Source organism: Melanotaenia boesemani, chromosome 6, assembly GCF_017639745.1.
Source record: "Melanotaenia boesemani isolate fMelBoe1 chromosome 6, fMelBoe1.pri, whole genome shotgun sequence".
Taxonomy (NCBI): domain Eukaryota; kingdom Metazoa; phylum Chordata; class Actinopteri; order Atheriniformes; family Melanotaeniidae; genus Melanotaenia; species Melanotaenia boesemani.
The window spans coordinates 37,785,214-37,803,574 of record NC_055687.1 but is presented as its reverse complement, the minus strand read 5'-3'; the positions used below and the strand labels follow the sequence as shown (position 1 = coordinate 37,803,574).

The 18,361-nt window shown below is 44.1% G+C and overlaps 2 long non-coding RNA genes across 2 annotated transcripts; both read right to left on the bottom strand.

The window, feature by feature from the left end:
- Positions 1-14,475: 14,475 nt before the first annotated feature.
- LOC121642152 lies at positions 14,476-15,422 on the bottom strand. Its single transcript, XR_006010847.1, has 3 exons — positions 15,372-15,422; positions 14,809-14,934; positions 14,476-14,720 (listed from the first exon to the last, which is right to left on the bottom strand). It is a non-coding gene; the product is annotated as an uncharacterized LOC121642152 (long non-coding RNA).
- A 73-nt stretch (positions 15,423-15,495) lies between these two features.
- Positions 15,496-16,748, bottom strand: LOC121642139. The gene is made up of 3 exons (XR_006010842.1): positions 16,678-16,748; positions 15,934-16,546; positions 15,496-15,827 (listed from the first exon to the last, which is right to left on the bottom strand). It is a non-coding gene; the product is annotated as an uncharacterized LOC121642139 (long non-coding RNA).
- Positions 16,749-18,361: the final 1,613 nt, after the last annotated feature.

Below are 18,361 nucleotides of genomic sequence, written 5' to 3'. Positions count from 1 at the left end.
ATGTTTTATTCATGTTTGCAGTATTCTGAGGGTGTGATCTATATTGTTCTCTGTTCGTTATGATAACAGGAATTGATAAATTGTCAGTGGAAAAATGAGCTCCAAGTCTAGCCTTAGGATTGCATCTAAACATTGAATCAAATCCACAGGGGCTAGGACCTGGGAGACATCAGTCTGTGCAGGCATGCTGTACACCTCAGGTCAGGACCCGCTGCATGAACCCTTATGGGTAATCAGGGACTTTTTTGTCCCTTTTGGGAATTTTTCGCTCAACTTTTGGCCACCATTTTTGTTGTGTTGCCCCAAATGGTATGATTTTTTGTAAGAAAGTGTTTCTTTTGAAGAACTTTGATATTCCAATTTCAATTGTATTCACAGGTCACTGGGGACAAATTTACTATCCTTTCGAGTCATCGGAGGACAAAAAAATCCCCTCTTTAAAAATTGCTATTAAGAAATAATATTTTTTACGACTTTTTTTTTTTTTTTTTTTGCTCAGATGTTTTAATCATCTTCAGAACTAATCAAAAATACCAAATATTAGATCATTTGAATTATTTTAACCCTTTAAATGCCAATTTCCCAACACAAAGTCACTGTTTTTCATTAAACTAAAAGCAGATTTTTTTTTTTTTTTATTTATTAGATTTTTAGGGGTTGGGGACCTAATGTAAAGATCAGTCTTAGTTATACTAAAAATGAATAACAAAATATATTTTGCTGCATTTTTAGTTTTTTTTGGCAGGGTCAAATTAATGTTCTCATTGGACAACAAATTTCCATTGACTTCCATCAATATCACACTTTTTAAACACCTCAACCATAACACAATATAACCATGCATTCTCTAATGTCATGGTTTTATTTAAAGGAAAAATAGTCAGATTAATCATTTTAACTATTCTACACGACGTGGTGCCATTTTCCCATCATACAATGTCTGAAAGACGTGTCATTTCTCAATGGTAAAACCATTATAAAACACTAATAATTCTCCCTTTCTATGAAACTATTTTAAACCAGCATCAAATTTCTCAAATAGAACATTTATTTTGCACTTTACAACATTTTTTAATCCATTTAATCAGTTCAGAGTCAACAGCAAGATTTCTGTCAGTTCTGTCATTAACTCTTTGAAAATGTCAAAATTCCCTCCAGTATCATAACCAATCAAATTTCTTGGAAAAAGCAATCCGAGAGTGACGCTGCTGTCGTTGGTCGCCTCCCGTTCGTTGGGTTTCACCTGGGTGGCAATGAGTTTCACCTGTCGCTGTTGTTGATTGCCTCCCATGTGTCTTGCCAAATTCCACTACACCCTTTAGAGAGATGATACCAGATAACTAGCAGGCAAGCTAGGCTATCTATCTAGGGAATAATAGTCCTCAGAATAGCAGATGAGAAGGTGGATGTAGGAGAAGATTAAAACTTTCTTTCATTTGAGTTTGTAATTAACTCTGTTGTTGATAAATGAACAAATATTAAATGACCATTAGTAATCAACATGGATATTTACAGAAAGACTTTTGTTTGTATCAGTACATGCTGCTGCAGTCCAACGTGATTTGCAATAAGACACAAACAACATCAAGTGCGACCAAATGCTGGGCTGAATCTAGGACAGGCCTTTCCCACAGGAGCTCTCAGTGAATGACGTCACTCAACACAGCGTAGACACCATTCAGCTTATTCTCCCAGCAGGTTCCATATACCAGAATCAGAATCAGAAAGCCTTTATTGTCATTGTAAACCAGAGCATTCAACGAGATTAGGGGGTGCTACTTCTTATGGTGTTTGCATCAGAATCAAAACAATATCAAAAATATATACAGTGCTTATATGGGCTGTTCAAATACAAAATGTTGCAGCATGTCGGTATTCCCATCACTTTTGAAGTGCATGCCTGAACTGGATTCATGGTTTAAATTTAGACCAGCTTCAGACTCACTTGCTGAAAGATCTGTTAAAGGAAAACAGCTGCTTTGTGCCCAATGGCAGTGTTTGAAAAACTTATATCGAGAAGGAGGGGCAAGGAGGAGGTGCAAAAGAGAGGTGTTTATAATCAGTTTAGGGTCCTCAAATCCAGCTTCGTCTGAAGTTTCCAGCAAGAAAACTTTTTTAAATCTGTTAGGCAGACTGCTGCGCAGTTCACTGATGATGCTCCAAGAACAAGCCCTTTATTTTTCCATGAAATACACTCATCATCCTCTTCATCAGGTCCGCCTTCTAGTACCTGGTCGTCCTCTTCATCAGGTCCGCCTTCTAGTACCAGGTCGTCCTCTTCATCAGGTCCACCTTCTAGTACCGGGTCATCCTCTTCATCAGGTCCACCTTCTAGTACCTGGTCGTCCTCTTCATCAGGTCCACCTTCTAGTACCGGGTCATCCTCTTCATCAGGTCCACCTTCTAGTACCGGGTCGGACCTTTTTAATCCTGGTGTGATAGATGAAGCAGGTGGTGGAAACCTTCCTCAGAGGTTTTCTCCATATTGACATGACAGCATCACACAGTTGCTGCAGGTTTGTCGGCTGCATCCATGATGAGAATCTCCCGTTCCACCACATCCCAAAGCTGCTCTACTGGACTGAGATCTGGTGGCTGTGGAGGCCGTTGGAGTCCAGTGAACTCATCGTCATGTTCTAGAAAGCAGGTGGAGATGATCTGAGCTTTGTGACATGGTGCATTATCCTGCTGGAAGTAGCATCAGAAGATGCTCCACTGTGGTCATAAAGGGATGGACATGGTCAGCAACAATACTCAGGTAGGCTGTGCTGGTTAAACCAGGCCACGGTGGTGGCCATAGTAAGCATTTTCATGTAAAAAAACAAAACAAAACACATGGCCAGATTTATGTTAAAAAGGGTAGAACATCTAAATAACATCTTCCTTGGATCCATGTTGTCTGTATCACCACTAAGTCTGTTAAAAGTAATCATTTGTTTCTGGGACAGTGAAAATGTGTTAGCATCCACCCTCAACACACACAGAGCAGCAAACATGATGCCAACCTCCTGACAGTAGAGTAGCTTTGTTCATTGTGTTTAGCAAGGAACAATTAAAAACCTGACAAACATAGAAAACAATGTGGGCAAACGTTCAGTGACAACCTGGTTAGGATGATGTGGATTATGAAAATCTTAAAATAAGAATCTTGTTTGCTTGTTTTCCACCAGCAGCTGCCGTTCTTGATGTGCACAGTTTAGGTTTTGGACTAAGCCTGCAGGACTTGTGAACGACAGAAGCTGTACAACTGCATGCACACACTTTCAGACAACTCAAAAGCCATAAATGGACTTTCATGCTGGTGAATCACATGAAAATGTGTCACAGTGTTAGGCGGGGGTTGGAATTTCCCAGCAGCCTCTGAAAGCATCTTACATCTGGTTCTGATTGCTTTGCTCTAATTGCTGATGCTTTCCACCTGTGTTGTTCCCTATCTAAGCAGGAGTCTTCCTGCTGCTCGCTGCCAGATCGTCTGTGTTAACTCCTGAACGTTTCTTGCCATCTCTCCTGCCTGCAGACCTGTTTTCTCCCGGAGTTGTTGCCCCAGCTTGGTAAATTCTGTTTTTGCCTGTGTGGATTTTTTGGAACTCTGACTTTTGGACTGTTTTCTAAGATTGGATTTTGGATTATGGACATTACTCACTCCTCTTTGGATCTCTAGGAGGACTAACCAGACTTTGTAAAGTGCTCATCCCAGACAGGGAAACCCAGCATTAATATCCGTCAGTCACGCTAACCTCTGGCTCAGCAGTCTCTTTTTCGGCCTCCCGGCAGAGGTTCCTCTAAGCAGCTCTCTCTCTCTCAGCACCCTCGCCTGGGTTCCATCCCTCTTGCCGGTAGGTTGTGATCTTACTTTAAAACATTAACTCCTGAGTATTCAAAGTTCTCATCCCTGCTCTCCTGCGTTCACAGACAAGCCGACTGCTGAAGACCAGAGTCTTCAACCCCGAAACATTCCCTGAACTCAAATCTTATTACTCCAATCTTCAGGCCTCTGATGTATTTTGTGGGTCCAGTCTGCTGATTCGTGACAGTATGACCTGGCCAGCACTATGGACCCATTAGGACCTGAGGATTGGCGTGCCAGGGTTGAAGCCGCCGTAATGCAACAAGAGGCAGGCCTGAGTGAATTAGCATCCGGTGTGAAAGAAATTACTAACCAACTTGCAAAACTAACAAAATCTGAGCCTACAGACACAAGCTCGACAACCATTTCAACCCCTCTGACAGTAACCAAGGGACATGAACCACGGACGTTCCGCCGGAAAGATATGCAGGAGAACTAGGTCAGTGCCGAGCCTTTCTGATACAATGCTCCTTTTCTTCTTTCTGCTCCTTTTCAAACATGGTTGTGCCTTAAGATGTGCTTCATTTGTTTTTGTATATTTTTGTGTTGCTTGTGCATAGCCATGTGAGAAATAAATAAATAATAATAATAAATCAAATTTGAGCTGCAACCATCTTCATTTCCCTCAGAGAAAGCTAAGGTAGCATACGTGTCTCCCTGCTCACCTGGGCAGCAAGGTTGTGGGGAACTGCTGAATGGGAGAGGGTATTGCCTGCTTTCTCAACTTTTAAGAGGTTCTCCGAGGAACTGCAGCAGGTTTTTGATCTTGTGAGACACGGACGTGAAGCATCAAGGAACCTGTTTTCCCTTTCCCAGGCTGGCAGGTCATTACAGATTATATTAGACTTTCAGACTATTGCTGCTGACAGTTCATGGAAGGCTTCTGCACTGTTTGATGCCTTTTATTAAAGATTATCTGTCAGAATCAAAGATGAACTTATTGCTATGGATTCTCAGGCAGATCTCAATTCCCTCATGGATGTTGCAGCACGTATCGACCAGCGACGGGGAGAGAGTAGGGGAGATGCGGTATGCAAATTCAGAGCCACCTAAACAAGCTTGTACTGAGAAACCTCCGACTGCTACTGCTCATCCTGAAACTCCAGAACCTTTGAAGATCGGTCGTTCCAAGTTGTCCCTGGCTGAAAGAGAACAGAGGTTGTCCAACAGACTCTGCCTGTATTGTGGCCAATCAGGACATGTCTTACGGTTCTGTCCAGTAAAAGAACAGGCTCAGTGGAGGTCGGGAGGACCCTGCTGATGCCTCCTGTTGGATTCTTCTGTTTCCCGCCCTGTGTTCCACATTCAGGTCACTGCAGCTGCTCAGGAGCACATATTGCCTGTCTTTATTGATTCTGGTTCTGAGACAGAATTCATGGACAAGAATGTGGCTGAACAACTTGGTTTGAGGTTCTTCCCTCTTCTGAAACTTGTTCTGGTCCGAGCCCTCGATAATCACTAGTTACACAGAGTAACCATGAGAACCGAACCCGTGCCTGCAATTGTTGCTAACAGCCACCATGAAACCATCAGTTTCCACCTGACTTCATCACCTCATATTCCAGTCTTTTTTTGGTATCACTTGGCTTCAATTTCATAGTCCTCACATAGATTGGTGGGAGGGCAAATTCATATACTGGGGTGTGAACTGTCTGACCACATGTTTGCACTCTTCCCCTTTGTCTCAAGGGTCCGCACCAGGCACCCCAGAAACTGAATACCCCAGTCTCTCACAGGTCCGTCTTCAGGTCCGTCTTCAGTATCATGACCTGAAGGAAGTGTTCAATAAAGCCCGGGCTGCCTCTCTGCCTCCACATCAACCATATCATTGTGCCATTGATCTTCTTCCTGGGTCTACACCACCAGGGGTTAGACTGTATTCATTATCTGCTCCAGAAAAGGAAGCCATGGAGAGGTATATTGCGGAGTCCCTCTCTTAACTTATCCGCCCATCCTCCTCTCCAGCTGGGGCAGGTTTCTTTTTTGTGGAGAACAAGGATGGCACACTTCGCCCTTGCATTGAGTTTGAATGATATTACTATAAAAAAACGCTATCCCCTGCCTCATATGCACAGCTTTAGATCTACTACAGAAAGCCGCCATTTTCACCAAGCTGGATCTTTGCAATGTTTATCATCTGGTACGCATCAGAGAAAGCGATGAATGGAAAACTGCATTCAACACTCCTACAGGCCATTACAAATATTTGGTTATGCCGTTTAGACTGACAAATGCTCCTGCAGTTTTTCAAGTGCTGGTTAATGATGTGTTCATATATCTGGATGACATTCTCATCTTTTCCCAGAATCCTGAGGAACACATGTTTCATGTCTGCACTGTGCTACAACGGCTTCTCCAGAACCAGCTCTATATTAAAGCTGAGAAGTGTGACTTGCACAGCTCTATGGTCTCCTTCCTGGGCTATATAATCACAGCAGGCAGCTACAAGATGGATCCTTCTAAGGTATCGGCTGTCCGGCAGTGGCCTGCGCCGGAAAACTAAGCAGTTACGATTTTTGGGTTTTGGCAACTTTTACAGGAAGTTCATTAGAAATTACAGCACCATTGCTGCTCCTGTGGCGAGCGGGGAAAAGGGGGATGAGAGGAAATCAAAACTATTCTAAACCGACAACGCCAACTGGGGAATTCCACCCCAATAATAAGACACGCAGGTCCGATGCACCAGGACAACAGAATGTGATTGACCTTAAAAATTAGTTTATTAACAGTAGCTACTAAAACAATTAAAAGAATTCAACCACTTGGTACCAAGGGGTGGAGAACTGGGAGGTAAACAACGAACAACCTGAAAAATGGACAAAAATTAATACAACACAATTCAAACCAAACCACAGCAAACAAACAAAAATAAAGCCACACAAAAGTCCAGGAAGCAGGCTGTACCGTGGGACCAACGAGCTCAATCTTGCCCTTAGTCACCAGAGTAGGTGAGGTCCTAACGTTCGCCCCCTGGAACCACAACTGGTGAGCCAGGCGTATTGCTGGATTCCAGGGTGAGAAGACACAGGACTGGCAGTTCTTAAAAGCAGCAATTAAGATTAATAAAACCCAGGGTGAGCCAAACCCCGAATCTAGACAAAACAGCAGTGTAGCCAGGAGCACTGCGGGAAGGGACGACACGCTGCAGCGCACAGTCAACCTCTATGCCTAAAGAAGAACAGGTATGTTAGTTTGTTGTTCAAAGTAGATCAGGAAGTTACAGTTAGGAGTCTTACCAGGTGACAAGCTCCCCCTCATGCAGGGAGGAAAGAGACACAGCCAGATGATACCATCCAGGGAGCAGACAAAATCAGCTCACTTAAGCTGAACATGAGACGCAGGCCAGCCCGGCCACAGCCAGCAGACCACAACACTGCAGGGAGATTGAGCAGGTGTAACACCCAGAGACCGACAAACCCCAATCACTCAGGCAAGAGATGGCACTTACGATCCAGAGTAGAGTCCAAGGCAAAACCAGCCAGACCAACCGCTGACACACAGCCGAATGAGTGAAGGCATGCTGAAGAGCAGGCACCTGCTCTCATATAAAAAAAGGGCTGCCTGCTCAACCCAGCAATCACCACAACAGGCCACACCTGTTGCATGCCAAATGGGGAGGGAAGGTGAACACTCCAGTGAGTAAGAGAGGTGACAACCTGTCTTGCCACATTCTACCCCCCCGATTTTACATCGGCGCCCCGACGATGACTAATGAACATTCCATACTAATGCCAGAGTCAAAAGAGGGCAAACTGGTTGCAAGGATCTTAAAAAAAAAAAAACACTAACCCACTGGTTGGGGGAGATGATGCAGATTTGAGTGTTGACCTGCTCTTGAGCGGGTGGTACGGCGCAAGACCAATCCCCCAACAGTTGATGGATCCGTCCCTGAAGGAATGACCACCGATGTTTCGGAAACTGGCTGAGTGTCCGCCGTGGCCAAAGCCGGGGGCCTTCTGGCACCAGAGGTGGATGGTGCAGGAGTGTCAGGAACCAACAACCATACATCCTCCTCCAGAGATTCATCACCTTCTGAGGGTGGTAATATTGGAGGTGGAAGAGGTAAAGACACAACCTCTGATCCCACCTGAGCCTTCAGCATGTCACGATGCACATTCCTGGTGTTTTGCAAATTATCCTTTGGGGCAATGGTATAAACTGCACCTCCACCTAAAGGGGCCCTCAGAACCTGGTAGACCACTGGGCTCCAAAGGTCCTGGATTTTATGGCGCCCCCTTGCACTATGGTCACGAAGGTACACCAACTGACCCACGTGCAGAGGAGCTTCTCGAACACCCCGATCGTGGTGCTCCTTTCGGCGCTCTGCCGCCACCAGCAAGTGCTCTCTAGCATGCCGAAAAGCCACATTAAGTCTGGCCTGATGTTCAGCCAGCCAGTCCTCAACCTTTCCTGGCAGAGGGTCAGAGACACGACCCAACAAAAAATCCACAGGAAGTTGAGGTTCCCTGCCAAACATGAGCAAGAATGGTGATTCACCCGTACCTTGGTGAGGGGTGGTATTATAGCTAAACAGCAGTTGTGGGAGACAGGAAGCCCAGTCATGCTTTCGTGACACTGGCAAAGTGCGCAGGAGGTTATGGAGAGTGCGATTGAATCTCTCGCATTGCCCATTCTCTGCTGGGTGGTATGGGGTGGTGCGCGATTTTATCACACCATATAACTGACAAAGCTGCTGAATCAGGGTGCTTTCAAAACTCCGGCCTTGGTCTGAATGAATTCTGCTTGGAACTCCGAACCTAAAAAACCACTCTGTCAGCAGGAGTTGGGCAACCGTAGATGCCCTCTGGTCCCGGGTAGGGACAGCAACTGTGTATTTACTAAATACATCAGTTATTACCAGAACATTCTCCCAGCCATTTTTTGAAGGCTCCAATAATGTGAAATCCATGGCAATGATTTCATTTGGCCTCGAAGCCAACAAGTGACCCATGAAGCTGGTAGACACAGGCCCTGTGTCTTTAGCAACCTGGCAGCGCTGGCATGTTTGAATCCGGTCCTTAATGTCAGTGGACATCCCAGGCCAATAACAGCGCTGGCGCACCAACTCCGTGGTGCGCTCAACACCTTGGTGTCCATGTTCCTGATGCAGCTGTGTCAATACTTCCTGCTTAAGGACAGATGGCAAAAGGAGCTGCAGAATCTCTTCCCCCCCATCTGAACGATGGACTCGCCGATACGCAACCCCATTTTTGTCCACAAGACGACTCAATTGCTTTAATAAAACCAAAGAAGGTTTTGAGAGCTGCTGCCTTTCCTCTGGAGTGGGGCGAGCCTGCCTCCTCCAATAACCCAACACATCCTTCAGGATGGGGTCATCTTTTTGCAAGGTGCACAGATCCAAGGAAGAATGGGATGGCAGAACAGTCACCACTGACTGGCTTGCAGATACTGGACAGGGGGCTGACTGAAGGGCATCAGGTACAGGGGTGCCAGGCAACACCTGCTCTGCCAAGCTGGCGCTTGATGAATGCTGACGGGACAGCGCATCAGCATTTGTATTGCTAGGACCAGATCGGTACTTGATGGTAAAGTTAAATGCAGCAAGTTGAGCTGCCCAACGATGCTCAGTTGCTCCTAGCTTGGCTGTGTTAAGATAGCTTAATGGGTTATTATCTGTATAGACGACACACTGCTGCCCCAGAAGATATTCTCTAAATTTCTCAGTCATGGCCCACTTTAATGCCAAAAACTCCAGCTTCATGGAGCTGTAGTTGGCCATATTACGCTCAGTTGGTCTAAGGCCTCGGCTGGCATAAGCAACAGGCCTAACTCCCTCCTCCGTTTCCTGCGAAAGCACAGCACCAAATCCCGAATGACTAGCATCAGTCTTGAGAATGAAGGGGCGTGAAAAATCTGCATAAGCCAGTACTGGAGCTGAGGTCAACTTTGACTTCAGAGCCTCAAAGCTCTCTTCACAGGCCGGTGTCCATGCCTCTTGAAGTGCCTGGCCAAACCCCCTTTTAGACTTTGTACCCACCAACTGTGCCACCAGCTTATGGAGAGGGCTAGCCAACTTGGCAAAGGCCTCCACGAAGCGCCTGTAGTAACTGGCAAAGCCAAGAAAGGAACGAAGTTCCGAGACATGAGAGGGACGGGGCCATTTGGCCACTGCATCGATCTTAGCAGGGTCTGTGGCCACCCCTTTATCAGAGATAATGTGGCCCAGATAGCTGACCTCCCGCTGAAAGAAAGAGCATTTCTCGAGCTTCACTTTCAAACTCTCTTTCTGGAGCCGGTCTAGAACCACCTCCAGCCGCTGAACATGCTGGGAGACGGAAGAGGAAAAGACAATGATGTCATCCAGATACAAAAGGAGAGACTGGCCCTGTTGAGCCCCAAACATTCTCTGCATCAGACGCTGGAAAGTACTTGGCGCATTACACAGGCCAAATGGCATGCGGTTCCACTCAAAAAGACCAAATGGTGTACAGAATGCCGTTTTTGGCTTGTCATGTTCTGAGACAGGCACCTGGTTGTAACCACTAGCCAAGTCCAAAGTGGAAAACCACCGAGCTCCTGCCAAAGCATCAAGGCTTTCCTCAATGCGAGGCAGAGGGAAGGCATCCTTCCTCGTCTTGCTATTGAGAAGACGTAATCGACACACATACGAAGGCTGCCATCCTTCTTCCTAACAAGCACTATCGGGGAAGCATAAGGACTGCTACTTTCCCGTATTATTTGAGTCTCCAAAAGCTGGTTAATATGCGCCTTAACGGCCTCATACTCTGACGGTGGAATACGTCTGTACCTCTGCCGGACTGGAACATCATCCAATAGTGGAATGTCATGGGAGACCAGGTTAGTACACCCCAAATCACCCTCTTGAACTGAGAAAACTGAGCTAAACCTCTGCAACAGTGACTCAACCCGTGTCTGCTCAGGCTCTGTCAGAGCAGACAAGTCAACTGCCTCAGTCACATTGGGCTCTGAATTAGAGGCTGTCTGAGAAAAAAATGTGACAGAGGATCTGACCTCTGTGACCTCAGGGGGAAGGCTGACCACGTCCGCTAAACTCAATGCACCAAGACAGGTTCGTGGGTAGAGGACAACATCTGTGGTACCTACATTAATGACAGGAATGTAGGTGGTACCTCCTTCAACCACGACCAGACAGGATGAAGCCAGCAGCCCAGCTGGGAGACCAGTCTCCGGGGGCTCAAAAAGTGGAGCCTGACCAGAAAATAGTTCGGGGCAGGTAGCAGCCACAAGTTTCATAACGCCACCAGGGATTTGCACCCCTCGAGAGCCTCGAACCCGAACAGTACCAGCTGATGGGCCATGCTGCCTGGAAACAACCTGGTGGCATTGCTGCAAGGCCCTAATGACTGGACCAGGAGACTGTGCCACAGCAGGTAAGTTAAAAAGAGAGCAGCCATGAGCCCTAAACAACAGCTGGTAGCAACGACGAATGACGTTCATCCCAAGGATTCCAGGAACAGAAGATTCAGGGCCTATTGGATCCTTTACCACCAGAATCCCACAACGCGGAATTACCTCATCACAAAGACTGATGTCCAACTCCATGTATCCAATATATGGAATGAAAAGACCATTGGCAGCCCGAAGCTGTAACCAATGACATGACTGCAGGCGATCGTGTCCCCAAGGAGCAAAGTGTTCCTGGAAGAAACTTTCCGTGACAGTGGACACCATAGACCCGGTGTCCACTAAGCAAGTAACAGGAACACCACCCACAGTAACATCTGTAACATTTGCTGGACACGATGCCATAAGTCGAGCAGCATCTGCCACATGAGAGCCCACCTTTCCCCCATCTGAGCTTTGGCTCCGCAGCTCAGTGGGTGCTAGTTTTCCGACTGAACAATGTTAGCAGGCCTGGCCACAGTAGAAGACTGACCAGCAACCTGGGGACCACGGGGGCGAACACGCTCCCCCTCACAATCCTTGGAAATATGACCAGGTTTTCGGCAACGATGACAAATCACAGAGCCAGATGAGTGTGCCCGTGGAAAAGAAATCTGCAAAGTGGTGACGGTCCTAGTGAGCTGATTAAGCTGTTCTTGCTGCTGCTTCAAAAGCTCTTTCAGCTCATCAAGATCAGAGCCTGAGGAGGCAGATGGGGCTAACCGAGGACTACCGTGCACCCCATATTGCAAACCATGCACAGAGGGCAAGGAATAGCTACGTTCCCTAGCACCACCCGAAAATCCTTCCCTCTCCCACCGGATGGCCTCCCCACGCACCTCTAGAAGGGTAGCAGTAGAATTAGAACGAACAAACTGCTTAAGATGCCGGCGGAGGGTGTTATCTAACACATGTTCCACAAATTGATCACGCAGAAGAATATCTGCGTTAAGCAAGCCATCTGGTGCAGTCAGCTTAACCCGTTCCATAAGAGCCATTAAAACCAGGGAAAATGCCATTAGCGTTTCCCCCTCTTCCTGCTTCCTAGAGAAGAAGGCTTGCTGCAAGGTTACATAAGACTTAGAGCAACTGTACAGCTCTTTAAGGATGGCTACAACCCTGGTTGGGTCACTCCTCTCCGCCCTGGTGCGATACTTTATTTCCTCCCTTGCCTCCCCTTCAAGGTGATCAAAAAGAAACAAAGCTTGATCAGCCGTTGACAGATGGCGGGCACGCATGCATGCCTGGACTTCCTCCACCCAGTCGCTGATACCAATACCAGTCTTGCCATCAAACATGGGGCAGCGACGATCTCTAGGCACAATCACCAAACGCTCAGTGAGAGCAGCTCCCGCAGCCGCGGCACCACCAGCTGCGGCCGGGGGAACCTGAACAGTCTCACTAGGACCTGCCTGGGGAGCACCCTCAAGCAGTCTTTTATTTTCAGCCCTTAACTGGGCTACCAAATCTCTCAGCTGTTGCATCTCCTCCTCCATAACTGCAAAAAAAAGGGGGGGGGATAAATGAGTTACACCAACCTCAATAAGACCCAAAAGCCAAAGGGGGGGGGGGGAATTATAACAGGCCACACCTGTTGCATGCCAAATGGGGAGGGAAGGTGAACACTCCAGTGAGTAAGAGAGGTGACAACCTGTCTTGTCTTAATAACTCAACCCACAATTACAAGATACAATAGTTATCCAAAGAGAGAAAAAAAAAAAATAAATAAAATGAGTAAATCACATCTGTCAAAAGGTGCAGTCCTGCCGACAACGCCAAATGTGGCGAGCGGGGAAAAGGGGGATGAGAGGAAATCAAAACTATTCTAAACCGACAACGCCAACTGGGGAATTCCACCCCAATAATAAGACACGCAGGTCCGATGCACCAGGACAACAGAATGTGATTGACCTTAAAAATTTGTTTATTAACAGTAGCTACTAAAACAATTAAAAGAATTCAACCACTTGGTACCAAGGGGTGGAGAACTGGGAGGTAAACAACGAACAACCTGAAAAATGGACAAAAATTAATACAACACAATTCAAACCAAACCACAGCAAACAAACAAAAATAAAGCCACACAAAAGTCCAGGAAGCAGGCTGTACCGTGGGACCAACGAGCTCAATCTTGCCCTTAGTCACCAGAGTAGGTGAGGTCCTAACGTTCGCCCCCTGGAACCACAACTGGTGAGCCAGGCGTATTGCTGGATTCCAGGGTGAGAAGACACAGGACTGGCAGTTCTTAAAAGCAGCAATTAAGATTAATAAAACCCAGGGTGAGCCAAACCCCGAATCTAGACAAAACAGCAGTGTAGCCAGGAGAGATGAGCATTATTTTTATAAGTAACCTTAAACCAATTATAGAGTCATAACTTACTTCTGATCAAAGAGGTGTCATGTTCCTCTTCTTCTGTAACCGGAGTTGTGCTCAGACGTGAACCTGCAGATTACATCACAGAAACAGGACAAATACAAAATCTGCTCTGAACATTTGTGGGTGACTGTGTAAAATCAAAGTGCCATTATTTTGTATCTGAGTCAATTAAAGATGGACTAAGATGGACTTAATAAATAAATGATAAATAAAGATGGACTTTATTTATTTTTACTGAAATGTGTTGTATGAACATCACATCATTAGTCTATGATCTGATGAATATATAACTACTAAAGCTGCATAGAAAATACATGTCTTCTAATCACGGTACCTGGTCCTTAATATTAAACTCTAGATCCTCCACAAATTCTTCTAAATTTTCTATTGTGGAAAGAACTACAGTATTTGGTACACCACTCCCCAAAAGCTTGGCGATAATTGAAGCACACATGTGTGTGGACACTGAAGGTCCAGCTTCAACATTTAGGGAATGAGATTTGACTGTGAGATGGCATGTCATCATTTAATAACTGAGAACTGTCATCTTCACAGTCACAATGGAAGGGTCCTCGCAAGGCATGCAGGGGTCAAGTGAAGAGTGGATCTTAATGAGATGTCTCCTAAATCCAGAAGAACTAGAGAACTGCAAGCAACAACCTGCCTGAGCACGTTTCAGTCTTAGACTTTTCCCTGCATACATTCCATGAATTAGTTTGAGGTGCCTGAATAAATGCAAAACTGTACCAAAAGAAGCAGCACACAGAAAGCAGCTTAACATAGTAGCTGATTAAGCTAACTACAGCTTGTTCAACAGCTTTGCTCTCAGCTATTTGACTTTTGGAGTTTGTCAGTTGTACCTATGTCAATATTCTACACAGTTGTCTGCACAAATGTGTAAAGACTGCACAGAGCATCCTCATACGTCACACTGAAAACAAAATGTGACTTGAGCAGCTCATTAAAAGCTCCTAACGTGCATGACTGACATGGCAGAAGCTTCTTATCAAGACAATGTAGAAGGTGAAAATCTGTGACTTTGAAGTCCCAATGGCGAGAAGATATGGCTGACACGTTTCTGTAGAGGTTATCCTCAAGGCTATGGCATGACTGCAACACCCAAAAAAGGCCTCTATAAACAATTTGTTTATACATCCAAAGTTTTTTGTTTTTTTAGGATTGCATCATGTTGACAAACCTTGTGAAATTTCACCAGATGATCTGTTGCTTCTCCAGCACTGATCTTCTTGGGCCGCTTTCTACCAGCTGGTTGTGGAAGGAGAAGATGCAGCAAGACAAGAATGGAAGCCATGTCGCTGCCCCACTCCGGGGACAAAAAAACAATAATTTCAAGCCAAGATATCTACAACGTTTAAACAATAAGATTATTTTATGCACATGGATAAGTAAAGATAACTGTATTCATGGTGCATTAAAATATTGATAAGAAATAGTGATTAACTAGATTTAAGCTAAAAGGCATACTAAGTTTATTTTGTTTGTTTTTGTGAGTGCAGACATAAGCAGTCAGCTGAAAAGGATTTGAAAAGGAAAATTGCTTTAAAGAAGTAATCATTAAAAACCACTGAAATCTGAAGTATTTAACTACCATAATAATTATATTACTGTTTGAATGACGACTGTACCTGGCTCCTCAGCATCGTCAGACATCTCATTTGGGGCAGCCTTTAGTTGTTGTTTTTGGAGGACAGTCTCTTTAAGTGTCCTGGCCTCCTGGATGACTTTATCTTTGAAACTGACGTTCCATTTTTCAAGGAATCTGGAGGCAACATCAGCTCCAAACATCAACAAAATCTAATGAAAAAGGAAAGGACAACCACAAACATTTTAGTTTCTTTTAATAAAATAAATACATCATTCAAAATTTACTACTTACCAGTCCTTTGACATCCAAGAAACGAGGAAACATTTGTAGTAAATCAGCTGAGCGCTCTGGATCATGAAGGATCTGCTGACGGTAGCAGAAGGTTTCTCTCATCTTCTGGAACACTAAGTCACGGTCAGTTGTGTGGTGAAGGAGAGACATGGCTTCCATGCAATCATCTCCCATTCGTGGGTCGTCCATGCTTTCAAACTTGATGATGTAGGACCTCCTGTGGGCGCCACTTTATCCGGGAGTGTTGACATAGTTCTGGATTTACGTTTCCACACGCCACTGAAGGAAGCCTTTGTTGCTCTGAATGTCATAGAAGTGTTCTTGAGATGAAAGCAGTATGTCATGTTGGATATAAAGAGTAATATTGTAACTGGAGAGCATAAATTATCGTTATGGTACTTATAAAAATTAGGCAGGAGAACTTACATAACCCTTTTAAGGGATCTTTAAGGGTCCTTCAGAGATGGGAACAGTGACACCATTCCAAGGGCACGGAATTCCTTTGTTGCTTCACTAACAACTCTCCTGCAAGAGTTAAAGTGGTGTTCATCTAATAATTTTAGCTCATTTAAAACAAAAACGGTAATATTTTCTTGAAGCATCTTACCCTTCTTTTTCATGCATGTGAGCCACAATAATGTTAACCATTAACCGCCGGGTGGAATCTTTCAAAGTCCCAGTCGTCTTATACTCTTTAATCACAGACATACCAGCTGCTTTTGAAGAGAGAATTTTCTCCACATTCTAAAAAAAACAACATATTTTAAAAGACAAACAAAAATTAAAAAAGATTATTACAACCTATAATCAAACCTATATTCAGAGTAGAATAATTGCATCACTGATTACTTAGAAAGTCTTTTTTAAAAAACAATTACATTTTTTGCAAGGATACCATTCAAAGGATCTATCTGACATCCCAGATCACTCGTCTCACTGCTTCAAATGCTTCAACTGCTTCAACTGCTTGAGACAGACACTGTATCCGTCAGGTTTGGGGAGAAGGTCCTTTCACCTTCTTGCTTCAGGACAGTCAAATCTGAAGATCACAAAAAAGAGTATGAAAGACATAAAATACTGAAATCTCTTAAAACAAAAGTGTATCAAAAACTTGGATGGATAGTCACTACCTCAAGTCAAAACCGGACATTTACCTATAGCTCTACTTACCACAAGTAGTGAGAGTCACATATTCTGTCAGGCCCAAACAGTCAGTTGAGTTCATGGATGCTTCAGCAGACAAAATGTCTGAGGTACAAACACATACAACTTAATTTAGACTGATACAATCTTATATTTTGAGCCTGTTATCCCTAGCATATAATCAGACATTTATTTTGTATTATGAGTCAAAATCTAAATGACTCAAAATGTTTCCGCAACAAAAGTTCTTTAATGTCCTACCATGATCAGTGTAGATGAAAAAACACATTTCTTTGTCTGTTGCAAGCTCTGAAAAAACATCCTCATCAACCTCAAACCCTGGTCATGTGTGACTCTTCGTGGTGTCGTCTCTGGTTTCAGAAACTTCTGCTGGACTTTAACATCCCAGAAACACGTTGCAAAGTTATTGTACTGTCCTCATTATTGGCTTAATAATAAACACACCACTCACCTGCAGTGAAGAACTCTGCAAAGCAAACTTCTTCCAGTTTCAGATACTTCTTCTTCCCTTTAAGTTGCACTTTTATTAACATTTTGGCCTGACATTAGGGGGGAAATAGGTATTTTTTTAAAACACTACTGTGACTGAATGGTGAATTATTTCAAGAGTTACAACACCATTAAACTTTTCGGGTTAGCTGTTAGCTTGTGGGTCAGGACTGAATTTATCACTCCGGGTTCGTCATTTTACACTCTCGATCAACTGGCATATGGTTACCTTAATGGATTAAATTATACCCAAACCATTAAAAGAAAGAAGAAAAAAAAACAAAACAAAACAAAACAAACAAACAAAGAAAAAACGTTAGCATTCCTAGCGTGACTACATCAACTTACTGGAACTGATTAGCTTTCTGTCTTCACAATACAACAACCAGGTTTATATTTTAAAGAAAAAACACTAAGATATAAAGAAACTGCTGACTTGAAAGACGGCTTGCTAGGTGTGATCTACAGGAATATGTGCACAGCACACTTGACCGCAGTTTAAAAAAAAACTAAAAAAAACGATATGTTACTTTGCCCAACAGTCATTGACGTTATTATATGTTATAGATAAAGTAACAACATCAACAAAAATATGTGAATATACTGTGAGCAAATACCAAATATCTTAAATAAATGAACAGCTTTATGGTTTTATCTACCATACCTCGTGATGAAGTCGTTAATGCTGCTTGCGCCACAGTGACTCTACACTCGGGGCAGTTCAGATTGGCCCCTGAACAGCCTGGAATTTACTCTGAAATACAACATTGCCAGCAAGTGTCGTTTAACTCAAAGGAGAGTCGAAGTTAAAAAATAAACTCCAGAAATCTAACACTTTCACACTTTTTGCTTAACTCCAGATTTTTCTACTCCAGAAATTTGCTGTGGGGATTCTCGTGTATTCAGATATCCTAGACAGAGCAAAATAATTCGAAGGACATCATGTTCTTAAACGTCTTTTAAACTCTAAGAAAAAAAATAAAAATTTTTTGCACATACAAAGCTTTTCATGAAGCTATGCTGCAAACATGTTCATGTCTACAATCCATTTCATAAAGTGGGGTTTTGTGAACGGAGGTAACAAGGCAGAGCTGAGAGGTGTGTATGGTGCGTTAGCTAATGCTATTAATTCAACACTAAAGTGGCATCTAGCAAAGAAACTTCCAACACTAACAAACAACAAAGAAACAATGAAAATTGG